Source organism: Elephantulus edwardii, unplaced genomic scaffold, assembly GCF_000299155.1.
Source record: "Elephantulus edwardii isolate Elephantulus edwardi_28Jun2011 unplaced genomic scaffold, EleEdw1.0 scaffold00075, whole genome shotgun sequence".
NCBI lineage: Eukaryota > Metazoa > Chordata > Mammalia > Macroscelidea > Macroscelididae > Elephantulus > Elephantulus edwardii.
Window position 1 is genome coordinate 3,797,577 of NW_006399825.1, and position 16,010 is coordinate 3,813,586.

Below are 16,010 nucleotides of genomic sequence, written 5' to 3' on the forward strand. Positions count from 1 at the left end.
TCATAAGAACTATCTCCCTAATAACAGTATTAGGCAAATGTAAAGGGGTAGTAGGTAAAGGATTCAGTGATGTGCCTCTAATTGTGTGTCCCATCCAAATGTTGCGACATCAAAACATCATGCAGTCAAATTAGTTTCTCACCCTAGCCTAACCTCCAAGGGACGATCCCTGATTAGCTCAGATCATGCTCCCTAAGCCAACTGATAACCCTGCCACCGTGAAATACCCTGCACACAACGACGGCAAAGAGCCAGATGCGTCACAAACTGCAGGGCAGCAGGTCATTCCACAAATTTCACATGGAGTTGCCCATCTAAGCATGCCCTGAAGAAGCACTCAGCTGCGACAAATTCTTAGCCCAATCACAGTACCTCACATTTCTTTAGTACTTCACATCATCCTGGAGTACACAAATAAAGATTTCCTAGGCACATGTGGAAAGTGTTAGTGACTATATGGATTCAGGCAAACTGTAGTTAGTACCCAAATAAATCAGATTGATGCTTTATCTAACAACCATTAAAGGAAGGCCTAAGCTCAAGATTTTCTGGCTGCACACAAGGCTTAATGCTAAAAAGGAAAAAAAAGAAATAAAAAAACAATCACCCCAACTGGAATGACACAAAGTCCTGAGGTAGCCAAAAGTACATGTACACTCGTGTCATAGCAGTTAATATCTTGCATGGGATATATTAAACAAAGATAAGCTATTCGGCAATTGTACGGAATTATGAAAAAATTAGGCATTAGGGTAAAAGAAATTCTTCCTTTTTCAAGTTAATCATTAACATTTCTCCAGGAAACAAACAACTGAGACTATTGTCTTATTTCCAAAGGTTGCCCAGGGGTGAGCAAAAAAGCTAATTTCATTAGATGCAATACATGATCCAAGGGTGGTCAGACAATCATTGCATGCATATGTGTCTGACCGTAAAAACACCTCCAGGAATAGGAAGTTACAGAGTAAATGTAGAAGTAGGCTACATGAGCACATTTTCACACAGCTTCAATCAAATGTACAAATAATGTACTCATTGTTTAAATATGCCCCACTGGCCATTGTTCAAAGCATGTCAGGTGCCGTGGAAGAAACTGACTTCTTTCCAGTTGGATTCTTAAAGCAAGAGGCAGGGAGGGACACCATCAAAATAAGACATCACACCAAACCACCAAGAATCAAAGTGGGGAGGAAAAAAATGGGACTTTAGTATCATGTTAAAGAACAAAAAGATTATAAAGACAGATCATTTCATTTTTACTTTTAAAGAGAAACAACAAATTTTTGATAAAATGGTGTGGTTGTTATTATTATGTTCCATCGAATCGGAACCAACTCATAGCTGAATCTCAAGTGGGTTTACAGAGGCTATAAGCTGCATGGGAGGAGATTGCTCGTTTTCTCCTGCAGAGCAGCTGGAGGAGTCGAACTGTGCGCCTTGGAGTTAGCGCCGCAGTTCCTTACCACTACGCCACCAGAGCGTCCTAAAATGATGAGGCGGTATTAATACGTTTTTCACTTTGGAATGTAATTAAATTCCATTAAATTTGGCAGCTATAAGGGACAGGCTCTATAAGGTAAAGAAAGAGCACATAAGTACTTATTGTGATTATTATTCACTATTAACCTTGTTCAGAAATTGATCTTGACAATGGAACATGTTACATATGTTTCTGCTATTTGAAATGTTTCTTCTCTGAAGAGGCAACATGGAAGAGGTTTACCTCCTTGGGATAAAGGCTAGGAAAAGAGATTTAAATTGCAGAGTCATAAAGACACACCTGACCCTGGCTCAAAACCCTTGACGGCCTTCATTCGTCAAAGCTCTCAATGTACTAGGAGGAAAAGAAAATCCCCAAAACAGAATTACAAAATTTATGTTTCAAAAATAACTTCACAGATTGATATCTAAACAAAAAAGAGCAAACTAGCATTTTTAAAAGCAAAAATTGCAGCAGAATTCGCTATGTCAAAAACAATGACGGGCCCAACTGGAGACATTGAGATGGGTGGTCCTGAATTGGAGAGACATTTGAATCTGTCTCTTGTGTGATCCCTCATGGCCAGGAGGGTGTGTAGCCTCAGAAGTCCAGCCAGACTAAACGCGGGGCTCCCTGGGGACAGGCCTCCTTCCAGGTAGCTGTCATGGACCCCTCTCTGCCTCAGCATCTGGCCACAGCATCCCTACCCTTTTCACATTGAAGGCAGCAGGTAACTCAGATCAACAAACAAGCCTGGCTTCAGTAGCTCATGGGAATTTGTGGTGGGATCATTGGTTTCTTTGGATGTGCAGTGCATGTGAGAGTAAATAGACATCTGATGAGTATATTTTTGTACGTTATAAAATCAAGTTTCAAAAGGAAGGCAAGGGAAGAATACTCCTCTATGTGCACGTTAGCTACAGGATTATAAGTTATTAAGACATTTTTGATCTTCATTTGACTACGAAATGTAACATCATTTTCTAGGGTATCAATACAGCAATTCCTTGATAAAAAAAATATAGATGTCAAAGACAAAGTTTCCAAAAACTCACATCCATATCGAGCCTATGACAAATTGATTAGTATATTAAGCCTGTCAGTCTAAGTATTATAAGTTGAGCTCAGTGTTGTTTTTCAGCATTTCCCCCCCCCCCATTTTGTGTGCTCTTGAGCCTCTTCTGCCTTGGAGAGAGTCCCTGCATCTGATAATAATAATGATGATAATAACAGCGATACTAGCTAATATGTATCATATGCCACCCATCATGCCAAAGCTCTTATATGCTTCATTGCATTTAACCTCACAACAGTCTTGGGAAACGGGTGCTATTATTTTTACAGATGAAGGAACCAAAACTCAGAGTTCATAACTAGCCCAAGATTAGACAAGTGAGTAACAGCAGCAGAGTTTGAGCTCCGTCTGTTGATGCCAAAGCCCCATAGTCTTAGAACTGCACGACTCTCCCTCTGCTACACGTTTCAACTCTGGCATAATTAAAAAAAAATGAAAAAAAAAAAAAGCAAAAACCCCTGTTGCCATTGAGTGAGTTTTGACTGACAATGATTCATCTGTGCTATGGTTTCCAATGGCTGATTTTTCAGAAGTAAAATACCAAGAATTACATCAGAAGAACTGAAGAGCTGTTGTGGGGATTGAACCTCCAACCTATAGGTTAGCAGAAGAACAAAAGGTTGAAGGCTCACCTCCACCTAGAGGCACCTAAGAAGAAAGATCTGACAAACAACTTAAAAAAAATAAGCCACGACAACTGTTGTTTTAAGTGTCATCCAGTAAAGTAAGACTCATAGCAACCCTACGTGTTAACAACAGACCTGAATCCCATCCTATCCTGTGTCACCCTCACTGTCTCTGATACACTTGAGCCCACTGCTATGGTCACTATGTCAATCCATCTTGATGGAGCTCTTCCTCCCTTTCTCTGATCTTCCACCTTCCAAGCATGATTTTGTTTTCAAAGAATAATCTCTCCTAGCAACATGTCCAAAGTCTGAGAGATGAGGCTTTTGTTTTCCTTGCCTCCCAAGAGCACTCCGGCTGCCTTTTCTCCAAGATATTTTTTTTCTTTCTTTTGGCAATCCATGGGATATTCAGTACTCAAAGGCATAGATTCCTGTCTGCCATCCTTAGTCATCATCCAACTCTCAGATGCATAGCAAGTAATTTAAAAGACTATGGTCTGAATCAGACACACACTTTAATCCCCAAACTGATGTAAATGCTCTTCAGTATTTTGGAGAGATCTCTGACAGTGAACTCGCCCAAAGCAATATGTCTTCTTATCGGCTGATTGCTGGTACCAAGGATGTTGATAGTGGATCCAAGCAATACAAAATCATTAACAGTGTCAGACCTTTCTCCATCTTTCAGCATGTTGGTCACTGGCTCTGGGGTAAGTACCTATGTCTTCTTGATATTAAGATGCAATCCATATTGAAGGTTGTAGTCTTTGATCTTTTGCAGCAAGTTCTTCCAGTCTCACTCACTTTCAGCAAGCAAGGTTGTGTCATCTTCATAGATTGTTGATGGATCTTCCTCCAATCCTGGTGTCATTTACTTGAGATCATGTGAAACCTATACTTGAACCAGGAGGCAGTTGTCATAACAGAGCAAGGAAACTGCATGGTTCAAAATCAGGAATGGTGTGTATCAGGGATGTATCCTATCTCCATAACATTTCAATCTATATGTTGAATATGTCATTCAGAAGGCTGGAGTTTACGAGAAGGAATGTGGCATCAGGATTGGAGGAAGATTGCCAATAACCTGTGTTTGCTACAGGTCAAGGACTGCAGTCTTCAATACAGATTGAAGCTCAACATTAATAAAATATTCTCACCACTGGCCCAATTGGCAGCATAATGACAGAAGGAGAAGAGATTGAAATTGTTAAAAATTTCAGCTTGTTTGGTTCCACAATCAATACTGTTGGCACTAACAGGAAATCAAAAGATGTTTTGAATCAGGAAAATCTGCTGTCAGGGACCTCTCCAGAGTACTGAAGAACATTGATGTCAGTCTGGAGACTAATGTGCACATGATTCAGGTCATGGTCTTTGCAATTACTTGCTATGGATTAGAGAGCTGAACAATGACTAAAGATGATAGAAGAATAGAAGCTTTTGAGTTGTGGTGCTGGAGAAAAGTATTGGACATACTGTGGAATTCCAAGAGAACAAAGAGGTCTGTTCTGGAGAGAGTAAAAGGCAGCAGTTCCTTAAAAGCAAGGATTCTGAAGCTGTTTCACATACCAGTCCTTGGAGAAGGCAATCATGCTTGGAAAGGTGAAGGAACAGCCCAGGAGAGGAAGACCTTGGATGAGAATTACTCAGGATAGGGCAAGTTTCAGAGTGATTGTCCTTAAGGTCACTAAGAGTTTGCAGGCAACTTGGTGGCACACATAAAAACAACAAAAACAAAACAAACATACATAAATATTAGAGCTGTTACTTCATTGTGGTCATATTTTTCTTACATATTTGGAGTAATTTTCAAACTCTTTATTAACTAGTCGGGGTCTATTTTCAGTGTGATCTAATCATTTATATATACTAAGAAAACCCTAAGAGAACAGATTTTTTTAAATTTCAAATTACGTACCACTGTTATTCAAATTATGTCTCTTTTTCCTATGTAAAAGTCTAAAATTTACAACAAACTCATAGTTGCTCGTCTTACATGTCAAGTTTCTGGTGATTCAAGATCTTACACGAAGATTTCTTATACTCTGATGTGTAGAAATATTACACCTGTCATCAGTACACCATTGTAAGCATGTTTAAAAATTGGAACAAACACTACAATGTCTGTTATTAGTTGACTGATTACTCAGACAAGTGCCAGCCTCAATACTAGCTGCTGTGCACAAATCTGATCCTCTGCTCCTCATTTTAAAGCTGAAGAAGCTGATGCTCTCAGAATGTCAGAACTTGCTGGAGGCCTTACAGCTAATAAAGGAAGGTAAAGTATGGGAACTCCAGGTCTCTAACTCTTATCCATTTTATCTTAACCATCTTACCCTAATTCTCTAACCTTGGAGACAACAGTTAAGGGTCATCTACTGAGCTGAGCACAGAATGGAATCTTCTTCTGGTTGTTGTTATTATTAATGTGCCGTTGAGTCGACTGTGACTTACAGTGACTCTATGTACAATGGCTCTGAACTCTGCTCTATCCTGAGTCAGCCTCACAGTCCCTGACACACATACCCCCAGTATCTAAGTTATTCTGTCAATCATCAGGAAAATCACATAATGATTTTTTTCCACATACAGAATATTTTTTTTCTGAGGACAAAATGAAGAGTTATGTTTCAATGTCTATAATTCCGATTAAACAATACAGAACTTGAAGTATCTATTGGTTTTAAATTCAGATTATCCAAAATGACTATAAAAACTCTCTCTACTATCCACATCTTTTGCAAATATAAGACAGAAATATCACATTGAGGCAGTCAGTGGCACTTATCTCTTGAGGAGTAAGGTAGTAAATAATTTTAATACTCTAGTTAAAAACATTCGTTCCAACAAGGCCCTTTGAAGTTTCATTATAACTATAGACCCCAGTGAAGAGATGGTATCATTGTGTGCTATTGAATTTATTCGAACTCATAGTGACCTATGGGTTTTTGTGGAAGCCCACTGCCGCCACATCTTTGAAGTATGAGTTTGAACATTGGCCTTCTCAGTTAGTGGCTAAGTGCTTACCTATCACATCACTATTCCTCCTTGAAATCAAAGTGAGATTTCACTATTATCCCATGAGCCATGTCATCTTAGGGAAAACTGCCTTATTTTGAGCCTTACAAGTTGGTAATACAGTAAAAAATATCTGCTTGTCTATTTTAAATGCTATACAAATTCACAGTACTAATACAACCATCAGAGCTCTCTGGTGGACTGTATGTAAGGAGTTGTGCTGCCAGCCCACGGGTAGGTGATTTGAATCCACCAGTTACTCCATAGGCGAAAGACAGCAACTCAGAGTCTCAGAAAACCTGCTGGAGGGTCAACCAGCAGTCAGTACTGACTCGATGGCAATAAATTTGGGTTGGATTTAAAAAAAAAAATAATTTATACTGGTTTAATTACAAAAATTTGCGTTTTTAAGGAGATGTCTGGTGGCCTAGTGGCCAGAAGCTGTACTGCAATACCAAAGGTACACGGTTCGAATCCACCAGATGTTCTGCCGGAGAAAGAGGGACAATTTCCTCCTGTACCAATCAGATCTCGTTTGACAGTACATGCACAAAAAAATAATAAAATAAAAAATTTTTTAAAAAGTTGTGGTTTTAATACTACCATCCATCCTTTTCCTCTTTTGTTATATTAATATTTACTGTCATTTATAATCAATGCTAGAAAAGTTATGGTTCACTTTTTAATCTTTTTTTCTATTAACACACTCAATAAGAAGAAATTGGCCATTTTCTCCTGTAGACTCTCACCCTGACCTTGTTAACAGTCAGCACTGAGCCAGCTACTAACAATGTGTCACTTTGCCACTGGTGAGCGGTTATGTTAGCTGGGCTGTTTCTCGACTTTCTAAATAATGGTACAGGGTCGAGTTTGCACTTTGTATCTTCATTCTCTGTCATTTTTTCCCCATTTCGTATAAATAATCAACAGACACCCTTACCAAGAAGAAAAACCAAGTACCTCATTTCAGTTTGCCTCAGGAAACTCTATGAACTTTGATAAATGTTGGTAGTTGTAGAGGGGCTCCAGGCCTTTTGTTCATAAGGTCACTAGGAGTCGTGCTCGACTTGAAGCAATCAACACCACCACCATCACCTAAGATGTAGGTTTTTAGTGGAGTGTTAAAACTTTCCTGACTTCCTTATCTTGTTTTTACTATTTTATCTTTTTTATTATTATTCCCCTTACATGGAAAGATGTAAAAAAAACAAATTTTTCTCCAGAAAAATGGAGGGGAGGGGGGAACCACTATTTGCAAAACTGGCAAATGGCCACCTAGTGTGAAGCTGATTAGTTAGTTACACAGAACCAAGTTTGAGGACCTGACTGCCAACAGGCATCATGTGGGGGCTTGCAAAATGCTGATGCCCAGGCTCCATCCATGGAAACTTGGGATTTAATTGGTCTGGAGTGTAATCTGGCCCCCGAGTTTTGAAAGGCTTCCGTGTGTTTCCAATGCAGTCAAGTTTGATAACCATTTGTTTAGAGCTTCATGAAAGCTGTGTTTGAGTGGATTTAGGAAGTCAAATGGGTGAAAAAAGTAAAAGAGGACAAGAAACCTTAATTTCTCTTTGGTAGGACTCAGACTTGCCTATTGGAAATGCTTACCATGCAAAGGTCAAAGGTCTACACTTTCTCTGTAATTTTCCTAATATCCACCTTTCTCTTGGAGTGTATTCCTCAGATTTCTTTGGTTTTTACTTGGAGTGAATATATTTAAATGCTACCGAAATCCATTCTGATCTCTTTTTTGCAATACCACAACTTTTAATAAAGATCAACTTTCAAACAGAGTTGAAGTTGCTCAGTAAGACTTTATTTTTTTAATTGTAAGTTGCTCGGTAAGACTTTTTCTAACTCTCGATCTCAGCAATGAAAACAGAGCACACCACCTAAGAGGATCAGGATCCTTTCTCCCTGTGTAGACACTAGCTGCTGAGTGTCCAAATGACAAGCCAAGAAAACACCAGGTGAAGAAAGAAGCCTGGTTGGTAGCAGCTCAAAATCAGTGTGGACTGAAAGAGACAGTGTGGTCCAGAATATTTGGCCTTAATTTGGAATTTCCTTGTTTTGGTGAATTTAAATCCTTTGCACTAATGTCATGCATTTATTTTTGCATGGTTTGTTTTCTTTTCCTTTTTGTCATTCAATATTCAAAACAATGTGAAACGTACATTCTTCTTCACAGGGAGAATGAATTCAGCAACAACTCAAGCACATAATTCTTCTCTGCATGGAGGGAGATGCTGGACATCTGCTCACCCCATCTATGGAACATCATGGTACATTTACCCAGAGTAACTGAGGGATGCAAAAATATAAGCTGTATCAGAGGTAAGGAACCTATTAAACTTGTTATTTGTTTTTTGGTGGTTTTGGTTTGCGTTTTTTGTTTTGTTGGGGTTTTTTTTTAAGTCTCCTCACAAGTAAAGGCTTCAGGAGCCTAGTGTATTTCTTTCATTCATGTTGTATCCCAAGGCTGACACAATGCCTGACTCTGAAGATCCTGATAAATATTTGAAAGATTTTAGACACAAATCAGAGTGCCTGGCTGGTGCAGACAGTTAAGAAACTTGCACTACTAGCTTAAAGGATGCAGGTCATCTAGAAGTACTGCGGAAGGAAGGGGTGGTAGGAGACTTCTGAAAAGCCAGCCACTGAAAAACCCCATGGAGCACAAGAGCTAGTGACACAGAGGGAGTCCATGACTTGGACCCAACTTCGCGACTGCTAGTCAAGGGGAGAATCAATTCTAATGTCAAATGCTTAATCAGAAAAACAAAGGAAAACCCACTGCATTTCTTTCTCACTCTCACTGAAAAGAAATAGGATTAAAAGAGATTTTATTTTTTAAAAAGGAGCCCTGGTGGTGCAGCACTTAAGCACTTAGCTAACAACTGAGTAGTTGGTGGCTGGACTCTACTAGCAGTCCTATATGGCCATTAGGACTCAAAATTGGATGGCAAAGGCTTTGTGGGGTTTTTTTATTCATTTGTTTTTTAAAGTAAATAGCAAGAAATCTACTTACCTTAAAAAGAAATATCCTTGGTACTAGCAGTCAAGAACTCTAAAGATGTGTGACATTAAGGAAATCTGCTGTCAAGAATATCTCCAAGATGTTAATGAGCATTGATGTAAGTTTAAGGACTAAGGTGTGCCTAACCTAAACTATGGTGTTTTAAATTAAGTCAGCTGTAAGGGACCGCTCAAGAGTACTGAAGTGCAACAATGTCAGGCTGGAGACTAAGGTGTGCCTGATCCAGGTGCTAGTCTTTGCAATTACGTGCTATGCATCAGAGAGTTGGACAGTGAATAGGGATGATAGAGAATTGATGCCTTTGATTTCTGGTGCTGGAGAAGAGTGTTGAATATACCATGGACTGCTAGGAGAACAAACAGCTTTGTCCTGAAGAGGGTGAAGCCAGAATGTTCCCTGGAGTTAAGGATTCTGAAGCTTTGTCTGACATAGTTTGGGCATGTTGCAAGGAGGGACTGGTCCTTGGAGAGGGACATCATGTTTGGGAGAGTGGAGGGACGGCATTGGAGAGGAAGACCCTCGATGAGATGGATCGATTCTGTGAGTGGAGTGGTGGGAATAAATGTGTTTGAGATGACAAGGTTGGCACAGGATGGAACAGTGTTTATGGCTCTTGTACACAGGGTCGCTATGAGTCACAAACGATGGCACATAACAACATACATCTGAAAGTTGGACAATGACAAAGTGGCAGAAGAAAAATCAATGACTTCGAGTTATGGTGTTGGAAAAGAGTACTGAATATCCCATGGATTGCCAAAAGATGAAACAAATATATGTTTGAGAGGGTGTAGCCAGGGTGTCTCTTAAAGGCAAGGATGGTGAAACCTGGTCTCACATACTTTGGATGTGAGGATGTAGAAGGGACCAATCGTTGCAAAAAGATGTCAAAGACCTTCAATGAGATGCGTTGACAGACACTGAGACTGCAACAATGGGCCCAAGTAACAGAGATGATGAGAATGGCACAGAATAGGGCAGGGTTTGGGGTCTGTTGTTCATAGAGTTGCTATGAGACACAATCAACTTGAATGTACCTAACAACAGCAGGAAAGCCTGGTGGTGGAAAGGTTAGTGCTCAGATTTTCATCATAAGATTGGTGCATGGGACCCACAAGCCACTCCATGGAAGAAAGATGCAGCAGCGTGCTTCTAGATAGACTAGAGCCTTTGAAATCCTAGTGAGCAAGTCTACACTTTGCTATTGGAAGTTGGCTGCTTGTATGCTGGCGAGTCAGAACCAACTCATAGCTGACCCTCCAGCATGTTCAGAGGTAGTTTATCATATAGGAGGAGATATCCAGTCCTTCTGTAGAGCACCTAGTAGATTCAAATTACACACATTTGGGTTTGCAACATAGGTTCTTACAACCAAGCTATCAGAACTATAGGATCTCTATAAGTCAACCAGCTCAAAGGCAATGAGTTTACAGGTTTTTGTTTTGCTTTTTGCTTTTGTTGCTTTTTGCCTTTTATAAGCACCCATCCCAGCTCAGGAGATGTCAACCACTGCTCCACCATCACCTCGAGGAGAGATCTCAGAGCAGCCAGGCAGACTTCCTTCTGACTTCTCATCCACAATGGTTCACATAAGAATCAAATAGCATGTTAAAGCTTAGCTTGCAGGCATCCACATACGTGCCAGAATTGACTATACCTTTTAGTTAATGGGACCTTCTGTCTACATTTTCACTAAGGACTGGGTTTGCACCAAGATTAAGAAAACTAGTTCCTGTTTTGTGCCTCTGCATCTGAGCCTCACTCTGATTTTCTTTCATTACTCCTCCCAGTGTACTCCTCCTTACTGCTCAGCTTGTATAACTTATAAGCCATGAGTTTCAGATTTCTCATTTATCAGATGGTGGTGGTGTTATGTGCCGTCAAGTCGTCTGCGACTCATAGTGACCCTAGGTACAACGGCACTAAACCCTGCTCTATCCCTTGCCAATCTTATTGTCTCCAACATACCTATTCCCATTACCACAGTGACTGAATTAACTCACCTCATCCAGGGTCTTCCTCTCCTTCACTGTCCCTTCATCCTCCCAAGCATGATGTCCCTCTCCAAGGACTGATCCTGCCTTGCAACATGTCTAAAGTATGTCAGACAAAGCTTCAGAATGCTTGCCTCCAAAGAGCCACCTGGCTTCACCCTCTCCAGGACGAACTTGTTTGTTCTCTTAGCAGTCCATGATATATTCAATACTTTTCTCCAACACCACAGCTCAAAGGCATCAATTATCCTTCTATCATCCCTAGTCATTGTCCAGCTCTCTGATGCATAATAAGTAATTGCAAAGACCATGGCCTATGTGAGGTGCACCTTAGTCTCCACACTGACATCATTGCTCTTCAGTGCTTTGGAGAGGTCTCTGACAGTAGACTTTCCCAGTGCAATATGTCCTTTAATTTCCTGGCTGCTGGTGCTAAGAGTATTGATTGTGGTGGAGCCAACCAAATTAAAATTACTTACAATTACAGTCTCACCATCCATCACAATGCTGCCAATCAGCCCATTGGTGAAAATCTTTGTTTTCTTGATATTGAGTTTTAATCCCTATTAAAGACTGGAGTCCTTGACCTTTTGCAGCAAGAACTTCAGTTTCAGCAAGCAGAATTGTGTCTTCTGCATAACACAGATGGTTGATGGGTCTTCCTCCAATCCTGATGCCACATTTCTCCTTATAGAGCCCAGCCTTCCAGATAATCTATTCTGCGTTTAGATTGAAAAGGCATGGAGATAGGACACATCTCTGGCATACATCCTTCTCAATTTTGGACAATGCAGGGTTCTCTTGCTCTGTTCTGACAATTGCCTCCTTGGCCAAGTACAGGTTTCACATAAGCACTATCAAGTGTTCTGGGATTCCTATTCTTCTCAGAGTCAGCCACAGTTTGTTATGATCTACACAATCAAACACCTTTGCATAATCAATGGAACACGGATAGACAATCTTCTGGTACTTACTGCTTTCAGCCAAGATCCAGCTGACATTAGGACATTAGCCTTAATATTCCTAATACCATGGCCTCTTCTAATCCCAGCCTGCACTTCTGGCAATTCTCTGTTGATGTGCTGTTCCAGTCATTTTTGGATAATATTCAGGAGAATCTTTCTTTCATGTAATATTAATGATATTGTTTGATAATTTCCACACTCTGTTGGGTCACCCTTCTTTGGTATAGGAACAAATATAGATCTCTCCCAGTCAGTTGGCCAGGCGGTTGTCCTCCAGATTGTGTGTGTTAGGGTGCTTCATTTGTTATAACTTATGAGCAAATATTGTTGGATTATTATTAATTAGATACTATGTTGTTGTTTTGTGCCATTGAGTTGGAGTTGACTCATAACAACTGACCCTCCACGGGAGTTTTCAGAGGCTGTAAATCTTGATTGTTTAACTGTCTGCTCCTTGGAGGCAAAGATTCTGAAGCTCTGTCTGACATACTTTGGACATGTTGCAAGGAGGGACCAGTCCTTGCAGAGGGATGTTATGCTCTGGAGTGTGGAAGGAAAGCACAGGAGGGGAAGATCCTCAATGGAATGGATTGACTCAGTGACTGAGGTAATGAGTGTAGACGTGTCAGAGACAATAGACCAAGCAGGGTTTAGAGCTGTTGTACATAGGATCGTTGTGAGTCATAAGCAACTTGACGGCGCATAACAACAACAACATATTGACAAACAATTTGAATCACAAAATTGTCGTATGTGCCACCGAGTCAACTATGACTCCAAGTGACCCTATGAAGAAGGTCTCTGATCCTTGCCATATCCTCGGCTAACCTCATCATCTTTGGCACACCTGACCCCCATTGTCACAGTCACTGTGCCAATCCATCTTGTCCACAGTTTTTCTCTCTTATGCTGAACTTCTACTCTTTGAACCATGATATCCTTCTCCAAGCACTGTCCTATCCTGACAACAAGTCCAAAGTATGCGAGATGGAGTTTCAATCCCCTTTTTCCAAAGACTGATCCTTCCAGACAACATGCTGAACATGAGACCAATCTTCACCATCCTTGCCTCCCAGAAGTACTATGGTTGCACTTTTTCAAAGACAGATTTGATTGTTCTTTTAGAAGTCCACAGAACAGGCAGCATTCATTGCCACTACCATAATTCAAGGCAACAATTCTTTGGCCTTCATTATTCAGTGTCCAACCTTCACATGCCTACAAAGTAATGGAAAAAAATATCATGATTTGAGTTAGATGCACCTTAGTCTTTAAACTGACATTCCTGCTCTTCAAAAAATTAAAGAAGTACTTGACAGCAGATTTTTTTTTCTCAATGAAACCTATCTTTTAATTTCCTGACTGCTGCTACCATGAGAATTGAGTTGTGGAGCCAAATGAAAGGAAATCTCAAAAAACTTCAGTCTTTATTCTGGTTATCATGCTGGTCCGATTTGTGAAGATTTGTTGGGTTTTTTTTTAGGTTGAGATTTAATCCATTTTTAAAACTGTCATCTTCCTCAATAAGTCCTTCAAGTCTTTTTCACCTTCCACAATCACTATTTGTGTCATCTGCATATTTCAAGTTGTTGCTGAGTCTTCCTCCAATCTAAATGCCACATCCTTCTCCATAGAGCCCACATTAGTGAATTGTTTGCTCAGTCCATTTTCTGTACAGAGGTAACCATGGTTGCTGTGACACTATGACACTGATGTGTCAAATGCAATAATGGTTACTCATGGTGGACAGTGTTTGGTGGAGCTTCCCCATTAAAACAAGCTGGGAGGCAGGAGTGGCATCACTTCCAAAATAGCTTGCCTCTGAAATAGCTTGCCTCCAGAAACTGTATGAACTTGGAGAAACGATGAAAGTTATACAAGTATTCAGGTCTTTTGTTCATAGGGTCACTGTGAGTTGTCTACAACTCGATGGCACTTATAACACAACAAAAACAGTAACAGATTGAATAGTTATGTTGATAAGATAAAACTCTGATGAACACATTTTTTTTCTGATTTTAAACCATGGAATATTTCCTTGATCTAGTCAAATGACTGCTGTTGGCTTGTGCATAGTTTCCACATAAACACAATTCTGGAATCTTTATTCTCCTCAATTCTATTAGGAGATAATAACTTATAGTAAGAATAATTAAGAAATAATAATTCTATTATTTATTATTATCTACACAGCTGAATGATTTTGCATAGTCAATAAGATACAAGTAAACACTTCTCTGATTTTACTAAGATCTCTCAGATGTCAGCAGTGATATCCTTTGTTCTATGATCTCTTCTGACTCTAGGTTGAATTTCTACCTGTCCTAACTTGTATACTATTCTGGTTGTTTTTTAAATAATCTCCAGAAACATTTTCATGATATTGCTCAATGATTTTTATACTCTATTAGATCATCTTTTTCTTTTTTTCTTTTTTTTACTGGGCACAAATACACCGAAATCAAATTGCTTACCTCTGTGGAAAGAGATGGGAAATGGTCAACATTCACAGTCAGAAAAAGAACAGGGCCGATTGTAGAACACACCATCAACTACGCCTCTATAAGTTTCAAACTGAAACTGAAGACAATTCAAACAATCTGCAAGAGTCAAAATATGACTTTGAGTTTTTCTCACCTGAATTTAAAAACCTATCTCAAGAACTGATTTGACACATCGAACCCCAACACCTGAAAAGGATATCATACATGAATAAAGCCAAAAATCATTAAGACGACAAGAAAGAAAAGACCAAAATGGGTACCAGACGAGACTTGGAAATATGCTTTGGGAAACAGTTGAGCAGAAGACTTCAAAAGGCAATTTGAAAAGATGAAACAAATGATTGTAACAAAACCTGTAAAGAAAGACCTGGAGTTAGAAAAGCAAAAAAGAAGAAAACACTTTGCATTTATCAGGTTGAAAGAACTGGAGCAAACAAATGCAAGGCCTGTGGCAGTGCATTAAGATTCTGTGGACAAAATCCTGAATGATGTCGAGAGCATTAGAATGAGATGGAAAGAATACACAGTCACTGAAAAGAATTGGTTGGCACCAAGCCATTTTAGGAAGTGTCATATGATCAATAATGAAGGACACGAAAGGAAGAAGTCCAAGCTGCACTGAAGGCACTGGCAAAAAATACTCCCTCACACCGTGGAGTGGGAATCAGCTCATAGTTGACCCTCCACTAAGTTGCCAAAACAGTCAATCACACAGGAAGAGGTGGCCCATTGTTTTTCCTTGGTGGGTTTGAACTTCCAGAGGTCTGTGGTCTTTGGGTTAGCAGCACAATTCCTATGAGCTACGCAACAGATAGATCTCCCTAGTAGTAAAAACTAGGACAGATTTTTAAAAAATAACAAAAATAAATTCTTTTACTTCACCTTCACTTGCTGCTTCTCTGGTGTTCTTCCTTTCTGTAGATCTGAGTTTCTAACCATCATTTTCTTTCCCCTGAATAACTTATTTCCACATGCTTTGCAAGGCAGGATAATTTGAGAAAGCCTCTAAGACTGAACCCAGGTGTTTTCACTGAAAACAGCCCATACTCAGGCTCCAGTAACTTGTTCTATCAAGTACTCTTCAAATATTCCTCCTCAAGGAGTTCCTGCACCATAAACCACGGTGGTGGAACTGAGTCTGACTCACAGTGACCCTCCAAAGTGTTCCTGAGGTGAGACATCTTTACCTGAAGAGGCTGCTCATCTTTCTCCATTGGAATAGCTGCAGGATTCAAACCTCTGACTAGTCTTCAAAAGAACTCTGGAGACCTACTGGGTAATGGGCTGCAATGCCAACCTCAAGGCACA